The following is a 24,942-nucleotide window of genomic DNA, read 5'->3' as shown; positions in this document are numbered from 1 at the left end:
TATGGAGGGAGTAGTTGAGACTGCTAGGCATTAATGAGCTTCTTGCACCCAGCAATTGCAATAGAGTGAAGTGTCTGTTGCACCTAGATATAGATAATTTTTTACCCATACAATGATGGTAAGAGAGACAAATTTGTTCATAGAAAAAAAACTAATTGAATAAAATATGCCATAAGTCCACAGCGAAGTGTGGGTATGACAAATTTGTTCGTATAAATATAGTCATAAGTACGTCATCCGCCGCGAAGCGCGGGCACTAAGGGGCTAGTCAGGGCGGTGGCACGCCACATGCGGCAAGTGGCTTGTTCTCCACCGGATCACGACGACACTGTCGGTCATCGCCACGGGAGTTGAGCTGATAAGTGATGAGGATGGAGCAGCGTACACGCGTTCGTGTGCGGCCGCATGCGTCCGTCGACCGGCTGCCATGCATACAAATGTTTGGTGCCAACTTCTCTTCGAACTGAGTTTTCTTATCTTTCGGATAAGTCTCGGCTCATTTTTGTGCTATTGAGTTCATGTTTAATCAGAAAATGGCCATGTTTTATCAGAGCATCTCCAGGAATTTGATAAAACAACTTCCTATCTTAATTTTTTTAGCAAAAAGAAAAAAGTCTTCTCCAACAGTTTATTAAAAGAGCTTCCTTAAAATAAAAACTTGTCAAATATCCTCCTCAGCTTAGAGATTTTCAAAGGTCAAGAGAACTTCCTATCCCTCCCGTGAACCTGTTTTCACTGGTACTTTCTCGCGCGAGAGTTTGTTTTTGCCGCGAGATATATTGTTGGTGTGATGTGTTCCTCCTCCTGCCCTTTGGTCCGGCCGCCACTGGTATGTACCTACCTCCATCGCCGCCGCCCAGTGCTTGCCTCCGCCGGTGTTTATTGATCCCTGGTTGGAAGGCATGGCCTGCTGCCTTCCACGTGTGCATGGCCTGCTATCTTCACGTGTGCTCACCACTTGGCCGGAAGGCATGGCGCTGGCCACGTCTTGCCGGCCGTACGCAGCTGGCCGAGCCAAACGTTGGGATCGAATCGGTGCTCGCGTCAGGGCGGTGCTGAGAGTAGATGCAATTTTCTTTATGAACAACACAATAAACCAAAGAATAATTAAATGTGGGTCCTACTATAATTTTTAGAAAGTTATAAGCAGAGACGGTTGGAGAAGGACAGAAATTAAGATTGTTATTTCTTTTGTTAACTTGCTAAATTGATTAGTTTAGCAAATAAAATTATATCAAACTCCTGGAGATGCTCTGCCCATTGTCATCCCGTCATTTAGTTATTATTGTATATATAAGCATTTTTGGGCAGCTAATTCTTATGCTTGGAAAGGAATGCAAGTGCGAGTGTTTAGGCAGAGAATTTGAGAAAGGCATCTCTCTCTTCCTCCCCTCCACGTTTCGCATCGACGATACCACAGGGCCCCATATGCTGGTCTCACCAATCATGTGTGACCACGCAGCCTAGGCCCGTGGGCGTGGATCCGAGTCAGCACCAGGGGACCCGTCCCCTTTGGGCCTGTGGCAGCCCTGTCCAGTGTCCACTTCCGGGTCATGGCTTCATTATATTTAACATTCCCTCTGCCCGACCATTCAAATGGACTTCGGTTGGAGGTGTTGGTTAGTTGGATAGTCATGGCTAATTCTATTTTTAGCTCTAAACTAGAACAATTTTTACGGCTTAAGAAATGAAATGATTTTATCCGTCACCTCTCTAATCCTCTTAAACAGAATAGATAAGTAGTGTGATTCGATGATCGTATCAAAATCCATGCGATATCCTTGTGATAAAACGAGTACTCATCCTCGAACCTAAGTTGGATTTCTTTTTTTTTTTCTCTAGATTTTTAATTGGGCTTCTCTATTTGGATTTGGATCTTGATCCATCATCACCTGTTAGTCTAGTTTGTTAAGCAAACCCAAGTTTCACAAAATCTTGCTATCAGTCACCACTTAAACTTCCATACGCCACCTACTACTAGCATTCCTTAGAAACAATATTGGCTGCACATGAATGATGAAATTAGCAGGATCTGAGGGCCACACTTGGACAATGACTCGAGAGTCTATCTACAATCCAGCAGTCGCCATGACAGTTTGTCAAGAGCAGCGTCAGGATTGTCTCAATAAACTGACGACCAAACAAAGCTAACTACAATAAGCTTCGTACTTGGCTCAATTTCCGTTGTGCATGGTAAGGCGTCAGTTACGTCATTAGGTTCGTTGCACCAACTTTCAGATGAGCGTGACGCGCGTGGTTTCGTGGCGTGCTTTCTGTCTCCTGAAGTATTATAAAAGAAGCATTGCCTTGTAACGTAGCGTAGAAACACACAAGTTTGTCCATGCATGGGCTGCTTGCTCATGGAACACCATCATTTTCAAATCATATACTGACCCATAAGTTTGAATTCCATCCATGAACCTGAAACCATCCTATTGTGGAACGACCGATCTTACTGAAGAAGATAAATTGCTACTGCAGCCATAACATAGTCCAAAATGGTTGGCTGTGAGGAAATCAGACCATTCCAACATTCTGACCATTTGCTAAACACAATGGCTGCTACATTTTTAAAAACCATCAGTGCCTAAATTTCCATATTTGTCACTGTTTTAATACAAGTTGCAACATTCCAGACAGTATGCTAAAAGAACTGGAGCCAAGTACTGAAATGAACGACCAATATACATGATATAGGAGATGATAAAAAGGACTAGTGTGTGGCACCAAGTCTGAATGTCCCAAAGTTAAAAAAGCAGAGATCTTATTGCATTTGCTCGAGATATCACTAATTTGGTCGTGCTATGATCCTTGAGCAATGCGGTGCATTAGTGCATTACCTGCCAGCAACAGTGCAGCATGCTTATACAAATAATGCACATCTACGCAGTACTTCAGACAGTTTCTGGAGCTGGCCATCAAACGAATCTGCACTGTTTGATTTTACTAGCTGAAAACCTCCTTATTGCAAACAGGGCATACCTGCAGCGTCATGCATGCCACTGAAGGCTTAGCAGAGACCATGCTTTCTCAGGATAAGAAGTGAAAAATTATTAACATGGTTGCAAATTTGAAAATGCAGAAGCAGAAACATTTGGTCTGAAAATGCCAGGGGTTTGAGGTGCTGAGTTTCAATTGAAAAAATTACCAAATGATCAACCTATATAGCCATAAAGAACGCCTAAATGCCTAATATAGTTGCGACACTCACCCCTATGAATGTACGTATGCGCACCTACCCTCATGAAAATCTGTCAGAGCCTAGCAGGGGAACGGGCTCTAGGCATCGGCAGCTAGGGTTTGGGGGACTAGAGTCGTCAGCACAGGGGGGAGAGAGAGAGGCACAGGGGAAGAGGACCGAGGCTTAGAAGGGAGAGGAGGGGATAGAAGGCCCTTGCCCTATTCTACTCTTGCTTAAGATTGAAAGGTTACATCGCCCTTGTATTTATAGTCCTGGGAGACTTAGCCCCTAAGCAATCTAATCTTGTCCTCCAAGCAAGTAGATCCTATCCTCCCGGATCTGGATGTCGGCGGCGCAGCGGGAGGCCGCCCCTCCGCTGGTCGCGCCCCCCTCCGGGTGGCGCAGTCAGCCCAGACCTAGACAGCCTGGGCCCCCTTCTGGGCCCTCTCCTGGGCCCTCCATTAGACGTATGACATCTCTTCCCCCTTCTCCTGGCAGCGCGTCCTCGCGCTGCGGCTTTGCTTGATCGTTGATAAGGCTTGAGGAAGACGGCTGCTCCAACTCCTTTGTACGTGATCTCCGGAGTGGGGATCTCTGGTTGAGGTGGATCTGCTATTGGCTGAGAATTGTCGGTGCGAGCGAAGAACTCGTCAAACATCGTCTTCCAACGATTGGTCATGTTGTGGATGTCAAGGTCCTCCTTGGAACGTGCATGCTCGTTGTTGCTCAGGCGAGCGTCGTTGTCCATCAACTTGGTGGCGAGGCCGCTGCAGGGAAGGCTAGCGGCGACGCTGCTTGTTGCATGGTCGCTGCGGGGTGCAGCGGGCAACAAGGGTGCGACGGCGTCGGGCAGCAGCAGGCTGCTGCTGGTGTTGCCGGCGAAGAACTTGTCGCCCAGTTTCGCCAATTGATTATGATGTTGTGGGCATTGTTCCAGATAGTGTCTATGTCGATGATCTTGGCGGTGGTGGCCATCGGATTGATCTGGTCTCCGGATACCAGTGTCAGAGCCCGGCAGGGGAAGGGGCTCTAGGCTGTGGCAGCTAGGGTTTGGGGGACTAGAGTCGTCGGCACAGGGGAGAGAGAGAGAGGCGCAGGGGAAGAGGACCAAGGCTTAGAAGGGAGAGGAGGGGATAGAAGGCCCTTGGCCTATTCTACTCTTGCTTAAGATTGAAAGGTTACATCGCCCTTGTATTTATACTCCTGGGAGACTTAGCCTCTAAGCAATCTAATCTTGTCCTCCAAGCAAGCAGATCCTATCCTCCCGGATCTGGATGTCGGCGGCGTGGCGGGAGGCCGCCCCTCCGCTGGTCGCGCCCCCGTCCTGGTGGCGTGGTCAGCCCAGACCTAGACAGCTTGGCCCCCCTTCTGGGCCCTCCATTAGACGAATGACAAAATCTGATTCTGTAAAAAAGATTACTTAGCTATTATGCCTCTTAGTCTTTGGTATGTGGACCGTTCAAATACTGTGAAACGAAGGTGTAACTTGTAAGATTTCTACATCACGTTTAACCTCGGGTGATTGCTCAAGATATATACTACAGTTGGCAAGCAAATTTGATGTGCAATACAAAAACGATGACATGTTACGAGACACGGTAGCTTTCATACTCCTAAATCCTAATAGGAAAGTTATATGGTGCCCTCGTTAGTTAAAATGCCATGTTGCAATGTTTCAAAAATCATTTATGTAGTACACCTAAAGTTAAGTGTAGCCACAACAATTTACTAGTTTAAAATTCATCTTTGATGTTGAGATTAAAAAAAAAACAGAAGTGTCACTGTCAGCACATGATGAACAGTGCCAGGTTGACTGCTTGTCTATTTTGTTTCTTGACATCTAGGACGAATTTCAAACTGAATTGTTGCGGCTATACTAAACTTTATGTGTACACAACTACAAATACATGATTTTTGTGATGTTTTTTGAAACATTGCAACATAGTATTTTAGCTAACGAGGGCACCAAATCTGCCCTCATCCTAATAAATAATTCCAACACAAGTAAACTGATCAGGAACCACAGGAACTACAACAATTCCTAGAAGGATGGAAGTTGTACCACCAACCTATGTACTACTCCCTTTATCCCAAATTATAGGTCATTTTGGTTGTTCTAGATACATAGCTTTTGTTATGCATTTATATATACGCTATGTATCTAGAGAAGCCAAAACGACCTATAGTTTGGAACGGAGGGAGACATACTAAAAAAAAGCTAAAGACTAGGTGTCTAGGTAACTTACCTTATTGATCTGTAACCATTTAGCGACACAAGCTTGATGGTACTGATGTCCACAGGGCAATTTAGTAAGCCTATCTCGGTTCTTGTATGCCATACAGCAGATCACACATCTGCATAAGTACAAAAGAGTGAGTGGCAAAATGGTTTGTTACTTAAAAGCATAAGTTAATACAGTACAAACATAGATAAACACCTGGTAGCAGTGTCATAGGATGCAACAAACAACTAGAAAACATATTCTTCAAACCTTATAACTAATCAGTATTGCCACTGCACTTCCAAACATAAAAAATGTTGAGCAAGAAAATGGAAAATTAAATATCCTAATCAGCTTAAAAACGTACTCAGTCATGTTTTTCCTTTCTTGAGAATATTCCAATTTTGTAAGTTGAAGTTGGCAAGAGTGCTATGACACTTTCAGGCAGCCCTTTGCTTTCGGTACCAATGGCTTCCCCTAACTGTTGCAGTTCCTGAAATCAAATGAAATAAATGAAAAGAAAATCCCATTTCTTTAATACTCGGCAACACATATCTCTATAATGCCGATAGCCACAAGGTGGCAATAAAATAGAATATGCTCCTAACAAAACATATCGGTTATCAGAACCAAAAGCTACCTGGCACATGCCACTTATAGAAGCATAGCTAACAAAAAAAAAAAAAAAAAAAAAAAAAAGAGGGGAGGAGACAAAACAAACACACCTCATAAGTCATAGTATCTGGATCAATCCCATCCTCCTCCACTACCTGTACATTGGTAATTGGCAATAAATGGAAGTGTGTATTGATTGTCCAAAATACTTGCCAGAAATGTATACCTGAGGAGGTCTACTTGCAGAATTATTGCCTCTATCAAACGCTGAAGATGATGTTGGCTTTCTTCCTGTAAAGGTATTTGAGACAACAGATTAGCACTTAATCTGGGAAACAAATTGACTCCGACACCAAAGAATATAGAGTATGCAACTAACCATTATTGTCATTAAGTGAAGTGTTGGCTAGTTTGCCCTCCATTTCTTGCAACTCTCTAGCTAAAGCTTCATCAACTGCTAGTTGCAACTCATAGTTTACATCCCCAGATGATTTTTGTTCATTTGATGTCCGATCACTGGCCATAGCTACAACTTGGAGTCGAATGAGTTCTAGATGAACCGCTACCATTACTTCCTTGAATTAATTGATACAATATTTCCTGAAGAGGGTGGATGAACAGGCAAGTTAATTTAAGGTCATATTTGTCAAAATGATGCTGAACGGTTGCAGTACAAAGGATAACAATGGTCATAAGCAGCACATAGCAAAAGGTAAGAATACACTGTCATGAATTTCATGAAAATGGTATTCTGTAGATTCTAATTTTTAGCCCAGAACTCAAATTTCCAAGCATACCGCCCTAGTGAAACAGAAATTTATGAATTGTCTATCTTACACATGACAAAGCTGTGTGAATAAATATTATCAGCAAAACAGTAATAATTATTTTATAACTTCTCAACCAGCCCATTATGGATCTAGGACTCAATACCGTACCAATGTAATCAGTGCTTAGGATCAATTCCTCAAAAAAAACATTAATGAACAATTTTGACTAAGTTTCTTTAGTCTTCCCACCGTATCAGAAGCGCACATATGGGGAACACATGGCCATTGCACAACCTATTAAAAAGACCACAGGAAACGGTACCCAACCTGATCTTGAAGAACTTGGGCAAGATCGTCGTCGTCATCAAAGAAGCACCCACCGTAATTCTCTTCAATGGCATACGGTAGAGGGGCACTCATATAACCAACATACACTTTCTTCTTTCCAGTTTTGTTGCCTAGCAGATACATGCTCACAAGCACCTAAAAAGGAAGTTCACAGAATATCACTTCATCAGGTTCCATGTAAATGCACCACACTACAACTACAATAACACACAATGTCAATTTCAGACTATGAGCACACAACTGATGAGCTAAGCTGCTAAGGCCACAACTAATCAAGATCCTTTTCCAATCCTCCAATCAGGGGCCCAAAGGACCAACACTAAACATGATTATCCTACGCTAACATACAGATTCATCTCCCATGAAAAAACAGATCAACCTCTTCCTGTCATAAAAAAAACAGACTGATCACTTCCAGCAATCTATGCCCCAATTCCTCTGATGCACACCAGAAAACCTCCCGAGTCGCTACAAGCCATAGATAAAGCAGCTCCCAGCCTCGCACCCATCTCATTCCCGGCACATTTTGAGCGCAGACATATTGAATAAACGAATCTGCCGGAACTTAGGAAGCGGAGGAGGAAGCTAACCTCGTGCGCAGGCCGGGGAGATCGCTGCGCAGATCGGATAGATTTGGCGAAGCTGGAAAGCCAGAAGGGGGCGAGTGAGGACTGAGGAAGGAAGCGCGGCCACCGCTTTGCCTGGAAATTGGAATGGCCGCCTCGCCACCATTGCCGTCGCGTAATCACGGTCTTGGTGGACCGTCCCCACCCAGCGTCAGCCCAGTGGTGGCGTGCGGGCGCCGGGCCCACGGTAATGAGTAGCCTAGACCCACCTGTCAGAGCGTTGGTGTCGTCGCCGGCCGGCCGATGGCCCAGATGGGTGATGTCCGCCACGTTGCGCCTTTTTGTGCCGGCCCAGACGGTGGTGATAGTGATACGAAGGCGTCTCTATGCAGATGCTCGAATCTGGCTGGATGGCATGCGGACATGCGAGCGAGTTTACCCGCAGACCTATAAATAAGCCTAGTTTTGTGAATTACTGTATGTAACACTTCAAAAATTAGATCTTTTTTTGGACTTATAGGTAAATCTGTTAGTATTCCTACCACTATCTATGATGATTTGGATAGCGCTAATGCTCCACCACGGGCATTCGTTCTGCGTCAGTTAATCCGGACGTGGCTAGCTAGGCTGTAGATCGGCCCACCAGCCTTCTCCCCTCATCGACATACACAGTTTCTTAAAAAAAAATTAAAAGAGAGCGACATCTTATCTTTCCATTTGCATCGGCTCCACCGCACCGCCCATCCTTCGGTCGAGTAGGAACGAGCTCTGCTAGCGCCCGCGTCCAGACGAGCGTCGCCGCCGTCCACATATGCACCCAGTGTTGAGCGTCGTCGCTAGCCGCGTACGCACAAGCTCCACTGGTCGCGCTGCGCGCGCCCGCCCATGGTGAAGGAGACCGCTACCGCTTCCACCACGGGGGCTAGACGCTTGGTCGACGGCCAAGAAGACCTCTGCCTCCACCTGCCTAGCTCGCTGTGGCCGGGTGTGAAGCTCGTCCACGTGTAGCTCACGGCAGCCCACGCGAAGCTCGTCCATGCACATCTCGCTCGCACCCGCCTACCTAGTCCGCCATGGTCAGGGCGAAACTCGCCCGCGTGTAGCCTGCGGCGGCCAGGATAGAACTCCACACACTGACGAGGATCCATTCTCCCAAGCAGCAAGAACATATTGCGCTAATACTACATGTTGCAAGCATCTATTTCAAGTGTTTTAAATGTTTCAGAGGTATGTTGCAAGTGTTTTATATCGATGTTGCAAAAGTAGATCGAGATGTTGCACATGTTGCAATGGTGTTTTCAAGTCTATGTCCCAAATGTTCATCTGTTTCAGACGTATGTTGCAAGTATTTCATTTGGATGTTGCAAAAGTAGATCTGGATGTTGCATATGCATGCATGTTGCAAGCGTATGTTTTAAGTGTTTCATGTGTTTCATACGTATGTTGCAAGTGTTTTATCTAGATGTTGCATATGTTTTGCAATGACTGCAAACATATTTTTCTGGTATTTCATACGTATGTTGCAAGTGCTTTAATTGTTTCGGACATATATTGTAAGTGTTTCATCTAGATATTGCAAAATAGATCTTAGTGTTGCACATGATGCAGTGGAACCCATCTACAGCAGCCGTCTGCTGCAGTTATTGGGCTCGTCTAACATGCGCGTTGGTGTGGAGGGGCACCACGGTGTGGGCGCGAGGCGTGAAGCGACACGGACCCCATACGAAGCGTGGACGTCTGAAGGCTACCTCTGTCCGACGTCCGGACGCCGGACGTTCCCACAGCCATACGAGGCGTCATGCCGGTGCATTAATAAATGGACGTTGGTTAATCTTGTTTTTATGCAATGAGGTGAAATGATATCTCTAAAAGTACACTTTTCTTTTCTCACAAAAAACACACTTTTATTTGAGTCCCCAAAAATGAAATAACAAAAGAGAAAACATAAAACATAGGGGGAAAAAAGCTTATCTCACTTACTTTGTGATAAAGCCTGTCCACCCAGCTTTGCACGGATGCTTGCATAATATTTTCCGTTAATTATTATTTTAAGGCTACACGATGTGCTCGGCGACAATAAGGAGCCTAAGGTGACTTGAAGGACATTTGAATATTTTGTGGATCCTTGCATGGCCCGGTAAGGTAAGAACCTGTGTGCTTGGATCCTTGCCGGCCCTCCCCTTGCCTAGCCCGACAAGAAGCTAGAATAGTGAACGGTGTTTGGATCACTCGTTGATTGCTTTGTTACCCGTGAAAGCAAGGATTTCCTTCGCTAGCACAGACGAGAAAGGGGCGAAGCAACCGAGCAATTTCGATATTTGACTACTCGGTGCTCGTGCTTTTAAAAAGGCATGATCTTCGCTAGGCCAAATAAGCCGACCTAGGAAAAAGTCTACAGCGAAATATTTCATATTCCATCGTTAAAAGAAGTCTCAACAATAATGTCAACAAAAAACCATAAACCTTAACTATTAAATAGTAAAAGGAGTGGCTTTTATACAGCAACGGAGGCAGCGGTGGGGCTAGGGGGCTCTAGCCCCCCTACCAATCCTGAGCACGTGGAGCCCCCCTAAGTCCTCCTTTAAAATTTTATGCATATATGTATTAGGTAGGAGGGGCTAAGGTTAAGAGAAGATAAAAAAAAGCCCCTATTCTTTTGTTCAGCTCCTCCTAAATTTTTTTCTGGCTTTGTCACTGCTTTTATGTGAAGTCGAGCTCCTACCACTAAACTATACACGCACATTCTAAAATCTTATATTTTTGAAGAAAAATGAAAGAGAGTTTGAAGTAAACGTGAGGCATTTACGAGCTTGCTCGGCTGCCCTTCTTCTCTGTTTGTTTCCTTCTTGATGAAAAACAGCAAATGCAAGAGCCATGGTGCATCTCTGTTCGGCCCATACGTATTCGGCCTAGTGCATCTCTGTTCGCAGGCCATGCATGCGGGGTCATTACGGAATGCAGCAGACAGCCCAGCCCGCAATTAGTAGCGTACGCAAGTAATGGGCTGCCGAGCTCGCCCGCAGCTACGTCGCTCCCTTAACCGTATCAGATACAGATTCAGACATTCCAGTTTCCAGAGCACTCATTCGCAATCACGGAACAAGAGAAGAGGGGGGGCCGGGAAAGGCACACGTTGGCCGTCGACGGTCGGCCGCATGCGGCGGAGCAATCTGGGTAATAGGCTAATAGCCAATTGGGCCGAAATGTCCTCTTTGTGGATTTTTGTTCTTTGCGGGGCCCTGAAGCTACGTGCAAGCTCCGTTCCGTCGTAAGCGGGCAAGAAATGTCCGCTAGCCTTTCAGATTGGAGGTGCATATAAACTTTTGAAGAAGCGTATTTGGACGACCGGTTTCACTGTATCTGCCTTATTTATTATATGCCTGGTTTAAGCTTTATTCGTCAGCCAGGCCCTGCCCAGTAACTACAGGATGGAGTACAAGGTCTATAGTCATTCGCATACGCTAGACGGATTACATGCATCCATTCACACGAGCAAATAAACAACATCTCAGTATTTTTCTAAAGTATAATCTCACTTAATCTCCATACTCAGCTTTGTGCGACGTGCGCCGGGCTGGGCGCGTCAGTGGCGATCCTCGCTGAGCATTCGTGCGTTTTCCCTCTGGTCAGACTTGGGGAGCTTCGCGCTTGCCTTGATGCACGAAATGTGTCCTCTAGAGAAGAGAGGAAGGCCGGCGTAATCAATGTGCAGAGTTGGTTGCCTCGTCATTCGCAAGTCAAAACGTGACCACAATAGGGGAAAAAAATTGGGTGCACCCCGGGCACACCGAGCTGCTCGTGCTCTCCCCAGCCAGATACACGCCACGTGCACAGCTCCTTCATCGTACGGCAACGCGAAATAATCCTCCGACGGCAGCCAAACAACATGACGGCTCGGCTCATGGAACCTCATCGGCTCAGCTTGTTCGTTCCCATCCCAATTCCCAATCCTGGGGTGGCGCGGCCAACCCATGGGCACGCTCCCCAGTGGCGTGGCCAACACAAGGGCAGAGCTCCTCGGCGGCGCGGCCAGCACAGGGGCGCTCTCCCTCGTGGTGCGGCCAGCTCAGGGGCGCTCTCCCGCAGATGCCGACGTCGCCCGTACTCACGGCCAGCGCTGCAAGCGACCTCGCCATCCGTCGTTGCCCGCCCGTACACGGCTGAGTCCTTCGTTCCTAGAGCGTGCTTGCCTTCCGCCTGCGACCTGACCGGCGCCTTCTACGTGCGCAGATCCGTCGTCGCCGTCGCCTTCGCCTATTCCGGCGCTCTTGCCGTCGCCTGAGCCTCTGCCGGCTGAGGATATGGGTGTTCAGGTAAGCTGAAGAATCTGAATCTGAAATGGGCAGATTATACTTGATTGATTGATATGGGTGTCATTGTTTCAGCACAGCAGAGCATTCAGGATGTTCCCGTCGTTCTTGGCCGGGGAACCATTGTCCAAGTCCTGAAGGCTCCTGAGGTCATGTCTACCTGATGATGTCTACTAGCTACACGCTATAGTCTAAAAAAATGTAAAAGATGGATGAGAAAGTGATGTGGGGAGCATTCGCTAGGTAGAAAATAACTTGTTGATAGGCGTGCAGTTCATGTAGGTGCTGCAGCGTGATACATTTGACAAATGGTTGAAGAATTTATTTCTTAAAGACGTTTTGGCCACTGTATTTGCAGCTTGGAGCAAGTCCATGGCTGGGACAAGAAGCCTGTGCACTGAATCGATGCATCAGGCTCTGAACAGCCACTCAAGCTGAAGTTCTCTCAAGCTGAAGTTCTCACTAGCTCAGATCGATTGTACTCATACAAAAAGTGGTCTGTGCGTCGATTTAGTACTAATATATCCCTAGGGCTTTGAATGTAGATGAATGTAGATGTTTGGATAGGACCGACAGATTGTCAACAATTGTATCAGTATATAGTTCATTGATACTTGTAAAATGTAAAATGTGATTTTTATCTGAAATATATTTGGATGTTTTGAAATCAGCAGTAGAATGGATGTCTTAATAATCTCATAGATTCTCTGAAATGCATTGTTGTAAACAGGCTCCTATTGAGAGCAAAGTGTGTAAGGCTCCTATCTGAGCAAAAGAGACTTCCTAACAGCAAAAGAGCAAAGTTACATAGATTTATTATTCTTGCACTCCATCAAAATGTAACTTCCTAACAGTTGTTTGCAGTGTAGCATCTTGATCAACTCCGATTAAGAGACATGTGTATCCTCCTAGTATGTATGGAGCAGCCATTGCAGAAGGATCAGCAAGTAAACTGAATTGTGGCATTGTGGAAGTAGCATATCCAGCTTGCACGAAAGGAGCATCCATGGCTGAAGATGGCCCTTCTTCTACATCGTTATTTTCCAGATTTTCACCTACAATGAAGCATATATATGATAATACAATATGATAATACAATATTTAAAACAGTGGGCAGATCAAGTACCTTTTTTCTGACCACCCTTCTTCTTCTTCCCTGCCTTCTTTTCAACAGCATTTTTAAAACGTGTATTCTTTGGTCCCTTTATTACTTCAGGAATTCTAAAAGATATTACTCCATTTAATGGTTGCTTGACATTTTCATTTGGAATTGGAGGAACCTCATTAGATTTTTCATGCATCTCACTTAGATAAGTATCTGCTTCCAGGTTCAAGTTATGTATGGCTTTCTGCAATTTATCAAGAAGTTCTTTTGACCGAGAACACTTCAATGCAAGAGATGTGGCCTGTCGAGATATAAGTGCTGCATGTGTTTTCAAATCTCTCAGTCTTAGTTACTTGTTTCTCAATATAAAATCCACTTTTGGCATAGTTGGTCCATCTAGGCAGGATATATTGCGATGGCAAATTGTATACTCCATTTGTATTGAAGACTCTAAGAGCATGCTTACACAATAAACCTGTACGATGTATGGTAGTTTCCAATTTAAACAACCCATATTACAGCTTACAATGTATAAATTGAAATGTAAATAGTATACATACCTATGGATTCAAACCTCCGACAAGAGCATCTAATGGTGGAATCTTCAGTGTTCAATACTACTGTTGCTCCACGGTCAGACTGCATATACTTAACAAAGAATGTTTTGTTTGTCCCCGCAGCTTCCAGGAAATCACAAGACAATGTAAACTGCCTCTTAAATTCTTCCTCAAACTCCGAATATATTCTCCTAGTATATGAATCAGATGCAGTAATCAACATAGGCAGATTTGGACTGTATGTAACTGGGCTCTTTCGGCGTGACTGAAAATCAGCATCCAACTCATTTGCACGGAGACTAACCGCAACCTTCTCACATTCTACAAGGAGTTCCGAAAGACCAAGTCTCCTACGAAATCGTTTCTTGAAAACATTATTCATACCTTCACTCCTCTGGGTCGAGTTCATGTCTGCTGTAAAAGAGTCACGATATACTGCAGCCCATTTTGCCCTCAAATCATACAGGTTTGCCATCCAAGAGTTATTCCCAAGATTGTATTTAGCCAACAATTCATGCCATTTCTCTATGAAGTAAGCCTCTGACCTGTCTTCGTACACACAATTTTTGAAATCTGTTAGTAACTTGTTACCTTTCTTATCCGACTCATGAATTACATGACTAAGATGTTTAGCAGCATTTAAGCAAATATGCCATAAACAAAGACGGTGGCTTGTATTTGAGAATACATAAGCAAGCGCCCCTGCCATAGCCGCGTCTTGATCTGTAAAAATTGTGCTAGGGTGCTGTCCTGACATTGCCGTTAGAAAGGTTTCAAAAAGCCAAACAAATGATTCAATAGTTTCATTAAATAGAAGTGCACACCCAAAAATTATTGTTTGCTTGTGATGGTTGCAGCCAAGAATCGGAGCAAAAGGCATTTCAAACTTATTAGTTTTAAAGGTGGTGTCAAATGTCACAGCATCACCAAAGCATTTGTAATCCATGATAGACTGACCATCTGCCCAAAAGAAATTTGCTATACGACCATCTTCCTTGTCTACCTGAAATGCATAAAAAAATGTAGGATCCTCTAACTGTTTATTTCTCAGATATTCAGATAGTGTTTGTGCATCATTGGCTTCTAAGTACTGTGTGCGCTCGCGACCAATCTCATTATTGCAATCCATCTTAGCAAATGGTACATTCTCTTCCCCTCCATAAAACTCCTTCATGAACTCATAAACTTGTGCTGGCTTCATTCCAGCTTCCCGGATTTGCCCAATTAATTTCCTGTCGGCCTCTATAACCTGTCGTTGGGACCTCAGCTTGTGTGCCTTATTTGGACTAGCAAGATAATGATTGTGCTGTTCTACGACCTTTTGCACCGTCCAAATCCCATCTTTGGAGATACTAAACTGAACACGAGCTTCACAACCCGTCCTTGTAATGTCCTTTTCTGATGACTCATTTTTTCGATGTCCTTCGCTACTGCAAACTATGTATTTCTGACTTATACTACCATCTTGGCGACGCTTCATCTTGCTTTTTCTAACACTAAACCCAACCTTGCCGGCATAGGTGTTGTACATGTCATAAGCCTTTTCCTCAGATTCAAATGTCATTCCAACTACAGGAGCGATGAAATTTTGCCCAGCTCTATGAACCACCTCCTATACATATAGATTTTCAATTAAAGGTGTACTAAAAATAAACAAAATATCATATATCCTGTACATATATATTATGTAACTTTATTAATTATTTTTGTACCTCATGAGGTCCTTCAATCTCCACTGATCCAGATGTTTGTGAAATGGTGCCGATGGTCTCTACTTCCATGGCAATTGACATGGTGTTCTGTGAAATATGGACACTATATGTCAGAAATCAAACAACATAGAAGAAAAGGCACAAAGATCTAATCAGATAACTGACCTGTGATAGTCGTTGTTCTTCTTCAAGATGACCACCACCAATAGCATCAATTCCTAGTGCACGTGAATCCTCCATGACTGAAGAAGATGGCATCAGGTCTTCTAGGGCTCCAACGCTTGCCATGGTGGCTGCTGGTTCATCCATGGAATCGGCAACGACGGTGGTGACGTGGAACCGCCGCACTGGTCTAGGGATCAAGGCACGATCAATTGGGGCGTCTTGACGGCGATGGCGTGCAACCGCCGCACGGTCTAGGGTTACAGGCACATCAATCGCTGCGTTTTGTATTCCAGCTGAGCCGGATAAGGTAGACGAGCCGAGTTGCGTTTCTGTTTTAGCCGCCGTCGGAGCGTTATTTCGCGATGCCGTACGATGCAAGGCCTGTGCACGTGGCGTGTATCTGGCTGGGGAGAGCACGAGCAGCTCGGTGTGCCCGGGGTGCACCCAATTTTTTTCCACAATAGGAGCACCGTAGCACAGCAAGGATTCCAATTTCCGAGAGCTCCATGCTCCAATCTGCCGGCCTGCACTGCCACTATCGGTCACACGGCATCATGGGACCGGGAGACGCAATCAGGCAGTTGTGCACCGCAGCAGCAGCAGCAAAAATGGCTGCTCGTCGTTCTTGCCTCGTGCCGGATGAGCTAGGCAGCGAAAAGGGTAAAATTAATACTCCATTCTCTTCTATAAGACACGGCTTGACATGACATGCTCTTTAAATTACACGTACTTTGATCACCTATTTATTTTATTTTATATTATTTATATTTATAAACTTCTGATAACTTGATAGTAGATTTAATTACAAATCTAACCATATCAAGTTTGTGTTATAATAACTAAAAATTATTGGCAAAATTATTGGTCAAAGATTTTTAATGTTTGGATCTTGATATGCACATGCGCCTTATAAAAGAAAATGGAGGTAGTATGCACTTTGTCAATAGACAGACTTCATGTTCCAATTGGATAACTTAGATGCAAACTTAAGAAGTTACCTTAAATTTTATCTTTCATATACTTTAAATTTAGATATAAACTTAAGAAGTAATACCAAATATGGCTATTTATATATAAATTTAGGTGGGTATTTTAAATTATCTTTCATAATAAATTAATGATAGAGATAGGTAATTTAAATGTAATTTTAGGGGTTATTTGAAATTATCTTTCATAATGATAGAGATGAGTATTGTTTAAAAAATATAGTAGATTTAATGGTTACTATTACAGATAATGATTAGGTTAGTCGGAGGATAGTTTCATGGGGTTATTTGAAAGTGTTTGACCACTTGAGAAGCGAGAATGACACTTATGGGATGGAGGGAGTACACTTTGTCAATAGCTCCGATTAAATAATTTAGATGCAAACTTAAAGAATTACTTTAAATTATTCTTTTTCATATAACATCAAATATGACTATTTATATATAAATTAGCAAACGTGTCCGTACGTTACAACGAAACCCCAATACATATATGAATCAAACATTCAAACTCTGTAATCATCGCTAGATGCGAGTTGTTCTAGCTTGTATGAGCGCGGGTAATGAGTCTGGGTCACATACGAGATATGTAGGCCGCAACTCAATACGTATCGGAATCGGACCTTGTATTTCTAATGGCTAGACGCGAGTTTTCTCAACTCTCCACTACCAGTTAGTTAGAAGGAGGTGGCGAATAATGGGTGGAGAGAAATTTTGGCTCTTTAATATTAGTTATAGATATAAATATATATCAGATCTGAGCATTTTGTGGGTCAGGCTAGGTTTGGGCTAGGCCGAAAAAAGGCCGGTTATTTCGGGCCAAAAAAATCCCACCATGACCGAAAAAGGCAACAGGTCGGGCCTAATTTTTCGGGTCGGGCTCGGGCTAGGCCCGGGCGGGCCACCCGCGCATTTTACAATGTAAAATAGCAAAAAAAAATAGTGTTTTGGGCTAGGTTCAGGCCAAGAAAATTTTTTCTGTGCAGCGGGACCTATGCCCAGGCCCTGTCCAGTATGGTTCGTGGGCGGGCTAAAACCCGCCGGGCTCGGGTCGGGCTCAATTTGCTCAGGTACAATATAGATATAGATATAGATATAGATATAGATATAGATATAGATATATGTGAGTATTTTAAATTATCTTTCATAATAGAGATGAGTATTGTTTAAAAAATAGAGTAGATTTGATGGTTTTTATTAGTGATAATGATTAGAGTCCACTAAATTAAAGATCGGATGTTTTTTATTCCTATATATGGGATTTTTTATGACTTACCTTGTTTACTAAACGCGTCTTGTGCTAGTAGTTAGATGGGAGGCGTGCACGTGCTTTCTTTCACAGGACCAAGATGCAGTAACAACCGTGTTTCATCTCATTGCCCTGTGGTGGCATGGTCATCATGAGCATCGAATCAATGAGTACTCCCTACAACCCTGAAAGAATATATTTTTAGACTGAAAATTTGTCTATGAATAAATCAACTTCTAAGCCCTCATCAGTCATCACCCATCAGATCCATTTATTTTCTCGGAGTTTCCAGCGATCAACGTACTCATTTATCCTTGATGCTCCAATAGTTGATGTAGTAGGTGCAACAATATTTAATATATTATTGGAAACACTAAAGCTTATTATTTCAACTTCTCGGTAGGTGGTGAATATAGTTAAAGTTAAGAAGATTAATAAGAGGTAGCAAGAACTTTTCTCTTGTTTGTTAATTTGTCCTATAAACTTGTTAGAAATCTATTCTTTTAGGAACTGAGGGAGTATCTTACTAGAACGCTGCTGAACGAAGACTTTGGTAACTGGTGTGCACAATCAGTACCGGAAAAGACCATGAGCATGTTCGCTTGCTCGTAAACGATCGTAAATTTCCAGCCGGGAATAGTGTTTTTCTCTCACACCAAACTAACCAGCAGTAAATAATCCACGATACGATACGGTCTCCCGAACAGGCTGCAGGGTGACAGTCGCTTCTGCACCCAAAGGCGACACTGAAAAGGTCAAAACAACCGCAGCGTTTGCTGAGCTCCCTCCCTTGTTCCGTACTAGTTTCCTTCGTCTCTCTTTTCCGGTGAAAAGGTCTGCTTTACCCGGGGCCGGGAGTGGGTGCCCGACGCTCTCGCGGTAGCCCCAGACTTGACTCCGACGGCCTGTTCGGCTGATAAGACCGGCTCAAGCTGGTTCGTTGCGAGAGAAATATAATGTTGGTTGACGGATAAACTCTAGCTGAAACATAAAGCCGAACAGTATGCAAAGTCCAAATGCTGCCTGCAGGCTTCAGCAGACACCAGACAGCAGTGAACGAGACGCAAGAATGAAGAGGGGAGTATATGCAAAGTCCAAATGCATAGCAGGCTTCAGCAGACACCAGACAGCAGTGAACGAGACGCAAGAATGAAGAGGGGAGTGTACTGGCTCCGGCCGGTGAGTGTCCCTGACCAACCTGACCAGCCATGTGCTCTCGACCTCTCTGATTGCCCACCAGTAAGCAGTAGCAGACTAGCAGTAGTACGCAGTGTGATTTGGTAGTTGTATCATGTTCACGTGGCATCCTTTTAAGAGTACTGTTAGTACTCCTACTGTTATGTTGGCAGTAGGCCACGGCCTATTAAGTAAACTGACGAGGCATGCCCATGTTTTGAAGCACAAATGACCTCGCCCGTTGTCGTCCAAGAAAAAACTTTAAAATTGATGGATGCCGGTGAAATCACACACTAGGGGAGACGAGAGTAATTTGTGCCGCGAAAAGAGAGGAGGACGTTTGCAAGACGGGAGTCAGCAATGCACGCATCGGGAGCGCAGCAGAGGTTATGTGACGCAAGGAACGATTTAACGTTATGGTCATATATATATGATAGCAATGTTGGCAAACTCCCAGCCTCCAGTTCAATACCGTAATACACTAGGGGTGCCCTAAGGACGAGTCTCCAAAATAAGCCGTAAATACAAGATTGCAGGCTGCGAAACAAAACAAAAGAAAGCATGGAGGAGATGGAAGTTTTATTCCTCTGTAGACAAAAGGACTAGAGAGGAAGAGGATGGGTCTCATCGATGCCATCGGATCCCTAGCATGCTATTTTTTCCCCTGATTTTTCTTACCTAACCTCCATGTTGGTAGAAATCAGAAATCAAGCTATATGAGCTAGTAGATCACTCTAAACGCCGTATACGTAGAAAAGCAACCACAATGTATATAGATTGGACAGTTCATATAGGCAGCTTTTGTGCCCGTGGGCTATAGTTATTGTTTTTGCCACAATGTATATAGATTAGGTAGTACATATGAGAGAGCCCGCGGAGAGAAAAATTATTCGTTTATTTCTTATGGACAATCCATAGAACTGTGGATACCTTTATTTATAAACTACTCTATGGACTACCTCTACAATGTTTCAACTAGTTGATAGACAATATTCTAATATCTATGGAGTACTTTTTGTAACATTATGGTTGCTCTAAGAGAAGAGACAGTACTCGTGCATACAGTAAAGTTTCTCTGCACCTCGTAAATTTGATTTTCGTAACGGAATTGTTGCTTAATTATCCCTAAGTCCTGAACCTCATTTTACATAGCTTGCTTCAGTCTCACACAAAGATGATGACTGCCTGTTCGTTTAAACTTATCAATCGGCTTATCAGCTATAATCTACAGTATTTTTCTCTCACAACAAAACAGCTTCAGCCGGTTTATCAGCCGGCTCACAACAAATATCTATCGTTTTCGCTTCTTGAAAAACAACTTTAACTTAATATATATTTAAAATATTAATATTTATGATACATAATTAGTATCATTGGAAATATTTTTGAATCTAATTTTTTAATAAATCTATTTAGAGACATAGATGTTGCATGTATTTTTTATAAATCGAGTCAAATTTACGGTACGTATACCACGACTGATAATTATTTAGGGACGGAAAGAGTACACCCAGCAGTGGAATAGTCGGCGAGATACAGAGAATGGATAGAGACGCCGGACGCGGGATGGATGGATTATCAGAAGCCGCATACAGCAGTCAGGAACGGATTACAGTACTAGCGTGTATCTATTTCCTGTGGTCTCCCGCGGGGCCATGCGCCCGTGCCAGCTTTTTTCGGATCCTCCGTTTTTACTCAACAACCTGCCAGCGCCAGGTGCCAGGGCTGGCATGTCCTACCGTGCTTTGGCACGGCACGGTACTTCACCTAGAGCATGTTCGGTTGGCCGATTCGTTTCGTTATTGATTCGTGAAGAAGTACTGTTGACTGGTTTGTGTGAGAGAAAAATACTGTTTCGGCTAGAAATTTATGATCATTTACGATAAGCCATAGCCAAAAGAACAGGCTCTTGGCTGTTTCTTTTGAGCTTGCTTTTAGCGTGCAGTTGAAGGGTGGCGATAGTCACGTTCGGCAGCGCAGATGAGATCAAGTCAGACGCAGGTGTGTACTTGAAGCTGTTAACATCGTTCTCGCCAGGGCCCATGGTGTCCCAGTTAGTTACTGTTACTGCGAACCTTGGGCATCAACCGTATCCCTGCCAGCAGGTAGTAGCGGTAGGGGACTGACTGTACCTCAAACTGGCGACACGGCAGTTGTAAGCTTGCGGGCACCACAGCTTTTGGAGGAGTAGTAGCAGCAAGGATTCACGGTGGTCACCAACGAGCAACGACGACTGTGCTGTCACGAAAAAATCCAGGCTACTTGCTCCGTTGCTCGCGCTCGCGCGCGGTCCGGAGCTTGTGCTACAGGTTCATCCTTGTTTGCCGCCTTGCCGGGTGCTGCGGCCGCCCTGGCCAGCCGCATTCCCCCGGGGGAAGGATCGCATCCTTATCCTTTCGCGTGGCACGCGCGTCAGCCGTCAGCGGCTGCACCTGTCTCGCGCCCGGCGACGTTGATCCTGCGAGTGCGGCTAGACACTTACAAGTGTCTCCCCCGGAGCCGCCACGCGTGCACCGATTGCTGAGACGGCCATCCGCTCGCGACCCAGCAGTCACCGTCAGCACTGCACTTGGCTTCTGGGGCAAGATCATGCAGTAAAATTCAGTTCCGCTGCCCTCCTAGGACGTGGCGCTATTCCACTACACCAAAATTAATTTTATTTTCTAATAAAAAAACCCAATTCTATTCTATTTTTCAATATCCTCGGAGCAAACACAGAATAAGAATAGTTAACTTCGACCAAACAAAGGAATAAAACTAAAACATAGTTATAATCATCCCACTCCGCCTTATTTCCAGCCCCTCAGGCCATTTCTAGTGTTAGGTTTCATTATGTTGTTTTCAAATAAAGTGAGGTAGATAAATGAATAAAAATATATATTGCACATATTCGTATCACAGTTTCATAGGTTCAAATATTTAAATGATGCATGATGTTATGAAATGGAGTGCTCCCAGTGGAGTTTCACCCCGTCCAATACGTGCGAATAAAACAAAACACTTTTAGCAGAGTTTCATTTATTTTTCAATGCGTCACTAATAGTGCATGTCGGGTTTCATCCGGACGAAACTCACCTCCTCTCTCTCCTTATAATTTCTATGACGCATCATCATTTTTATGATGTGTCACCTTAATCAATGAGAATGAAACTCTCAGTTGGGACTGAGCATCTCCAACAATAGTATCTAGATCTAGAGCTCTATTTAGAAATTAATGGGCTATTTTACATTCCTAGATCTCAATATATGCTACTTCAACAGCAGTCCTCAATTTTGAGGATCTACTTTTTTATGATAAGTGAGACTCTTCGGTCAGCGGCGTGTGTTCTCTTTTTTTTCATCCCATCTTCCCTAACCATATACAGGGGAAGGACTCTTCACGGAGCCACGAAGGGGATCCGTGGTAAGAGTAGCGCTCGAGGCGGGGAGAGGCTCTAAACGAGAGTTTGTAGGGTTGTAGAAGAGGCAGTCTGGAGTCGTTGTCATCGCCAAGTTGCATGTTGTCGAGGCACGCACAAAAGGGCGATGAGCTTCTCCAAGGTAGTGCAGTGACTAGTGAGCCGATGTTGCAGAGGGGCGGGTCAACTGCACCACTCAGCAAGTGTGGCCAGCCATCGTGATGCTTGGATGGGTGCAGCACGAGGCCATTTTCAGTGGAGAGCTTCTTAACTGTTGTTTTCAAGAACTTAGAATGAAATGAAATGTGAACATAATCACTCTCAATGCATGGTTTCATTATTTTGGCCCCGTTCGCTTGGAGGAATTCTAGGAGGAATCTAGAGAAATTTGTGAGAGGAAAACACGGTTCCGGATGAAAAAAGAAGCGGGTCAAGCCGGGTTTAAGGGCATGCGAACGGGGCAGCCCCGTTCGCGTGCCCTTAAACCCGGCTTGATTCGCTTCTTTTTTCATCCGGAACCGTGTTTTCCTCTCACAAATTCCTCCAGATTCCTCCAGAATTCCTCCAAGCGATGTTTCATAAACATTTAATTTTATGACTCATCTGGAATTAGAAACTGAGTCAAGAGAGTTCCATCCATACGAAACTCTCGGCTCCACTCTCGCATGTGGCGCTCGACTGCCAGCCCTACCAGATGCGGCGCACGACTGCCCTCTTTTGGTTTCGGCGTGTTGCTGCCCTCTCCTGCTTTCAGCGCGCGGCTGCCTGCGAGTCTCGGTGGTGCAGTTGCTAGGCCTGCCAAGTGTGCAGCCGCCTGCAAGTAGTGGCACTTAGCTATCGGCCCTGCCATGGTCCGGCGTGAGGACCGCTGCCTCCCTGCCCTATCGCAAAGCCACCATCGAGTCACTGCCAACAACCACCGCCGGTCCGCTGTCTCTGGCGAACTCCATAGGCCGACGAGCTCCATTCTCCCAAGTAGCAAGAGATGTTTGCGCTGAAACTACATGTTGCAAGCGTATGCTTCAAGTTTTCCTAGAGGTACGTTTTAAGTGTTTTCATACTGGATGCTGCAAAAGTAGATCGAAATATTGCACATTGAAAGCATCTAGGCCGCCAGTTGGGTTTCAGTGATTAATGATGACACGAGATTACTATGACTAACTTGTGTTTTGTAGAGGCAATTTGAGTTAGGTCATGGTAATGGAAATTGATTGGGCAATCATGGTTAGTCATGCCCCTGTCGATGGAAATCATTTTCGGTTTTCAAAGGATGGACGAACAAGGTTAAGAACGGACTAGTTTTAAGTGTCGTTAGGTGTTGGAGAGACACTTAGAGTACTTTAGGACTTTGTTTTTCCTTTGACCGTACTATTAAGAAGGGTATGGACTAGTAGCTTAACCTAGGTGAGTCTAATGAATTAGGTGTGGTGAACACTTAGTCAAACTTAGCACTAGGTAGCTCAGGAATAGCCCTAAGATCGATAGAAGTCAACTTTATTCACAAAGAATTTCGAATTAGAAGTGAATGAAGAGTCAAATGACTAATCGGACGTTGGTTTGGTTGTGATCGGACGCAGCTTGAAGAGTCCGGTCAGTTCATTTGATCAGGCAAGCAGCTATCAGAGTGCGATCGGACGCTGGACACCAATGCTCATCGGATGCGACGCTAGCCGTATCTGTAGCAGCGTGGACAGGTTGTTGACCATGGAATTGGACGCTGAATAGAGAAGTGACCGGACTCTGGATGCCAGCGTCCGGTCAACATTAGTAAGGTTCTAGAGAGGGTTTTTGATGACTAGACGCATCCGGTGGATGCTAACCGGACGTAGGCCAGAGTCTGGTCAAAGCAAACGGCTCTTTCTGACACGCTGATGTATTACACTGACCGGTGCGTCCGGTCACCTTGATCGGAGCATCCGGTCATCCCTGATACTTGCTGAGTTGGACCTCAACCGTTATGTTTTGAATGGGAGGGTATAAATACATATCCCACTCGTCCATTTGAGGCCTCTTGCCCATTTGTTCAGCTGAGAAACACCTTTTGAGTGCAAGGTAGAGCAAGAGCCTAGTAGGGGTGATTGAGATTTGATAATCTAAGATTAATGATCTCATTAGTGCATAGGGAGTAGCAAGTGTGCATCCACCATATTCATTAGGCTCTTCTTGGTCAAGTGAGAGTTTATGTTTGTTACTCTTGGTGATCGTCATCACCTAGACGACTCAGTGGTGAATGGGAGCTTAGTGATCATCCGGTGGAGCGTGTGGATGACCCAAGTCACTTTGTGAGCGGTTGTGGGCGATTCATTGTGATGAAGTGTCAAAGAATCAGCCCGTAGAGAGTAGTTGATCCTTGCGTGGATCAAGGGGGAGCTACACCCATGCGCGTGTGCTCCAACGAGGACTAGTGAGGAGTGACGACTCTCCGATACCTCGGGAAAAATATCGCCATGTTCCTTTCCCTCTCTTTACTTTGAGCATTTATATTTGAGCAATTCATTTCATGTCTTTACATTCCTAGAATTGTCATGCTACAATATGATTGGAACCTAGGGTGCAAAACTTTTGTATGGGAGAACAATAGA

At 44.5% G+C, this 24,942-nt stretch overlaps 2 pseudogenes; both read right to left on the bottom strand.

Annotated features, from left to right (window-relative positions):
• Window positions 1-2,567: 2,567 nt before the first annotated feature.
• On the bottom strand, window positions 2,568-7,857 carry LOC136497473 (E3 ubiquitin ligase BIG BROTHER-related-like; annotated as a pseudogene).
• Window positions 7,858-12,828: 4,971 nt separating this feature from the next.
• On the bottom strand, window positions 12,829-15,238 carry LOC136496026 (protein FAR1-RELATED SEQUENCE 5-like; annotated as a pseudogene).
• Between the last annotated feature and the right edge of the window lie 9,704 nt (window positions 15,239-24,942).

The sequence above is a fragment of the Miscanthus floridulus genome, chromosome 12 (genome assembly GCF_019320115.1).
Source record: "Miscanthus floridulus cultivar M001 chromosome 12, ASM1932011v1, whole genome shotgun sequence".
Taxonomy (NCBI): domain Eukaryota; kingdom Viridiplantae; phylum Streptophyta; class Magnoliopsida; order Poales; family Poaceae; genus Miscanthus; species Miscanthus floridulus.
The sequence above is the reverse complement of the archived record's forward strand: the minus strand, read 5'-3'. Positions and strand labels throughout refer to the sequence as shown.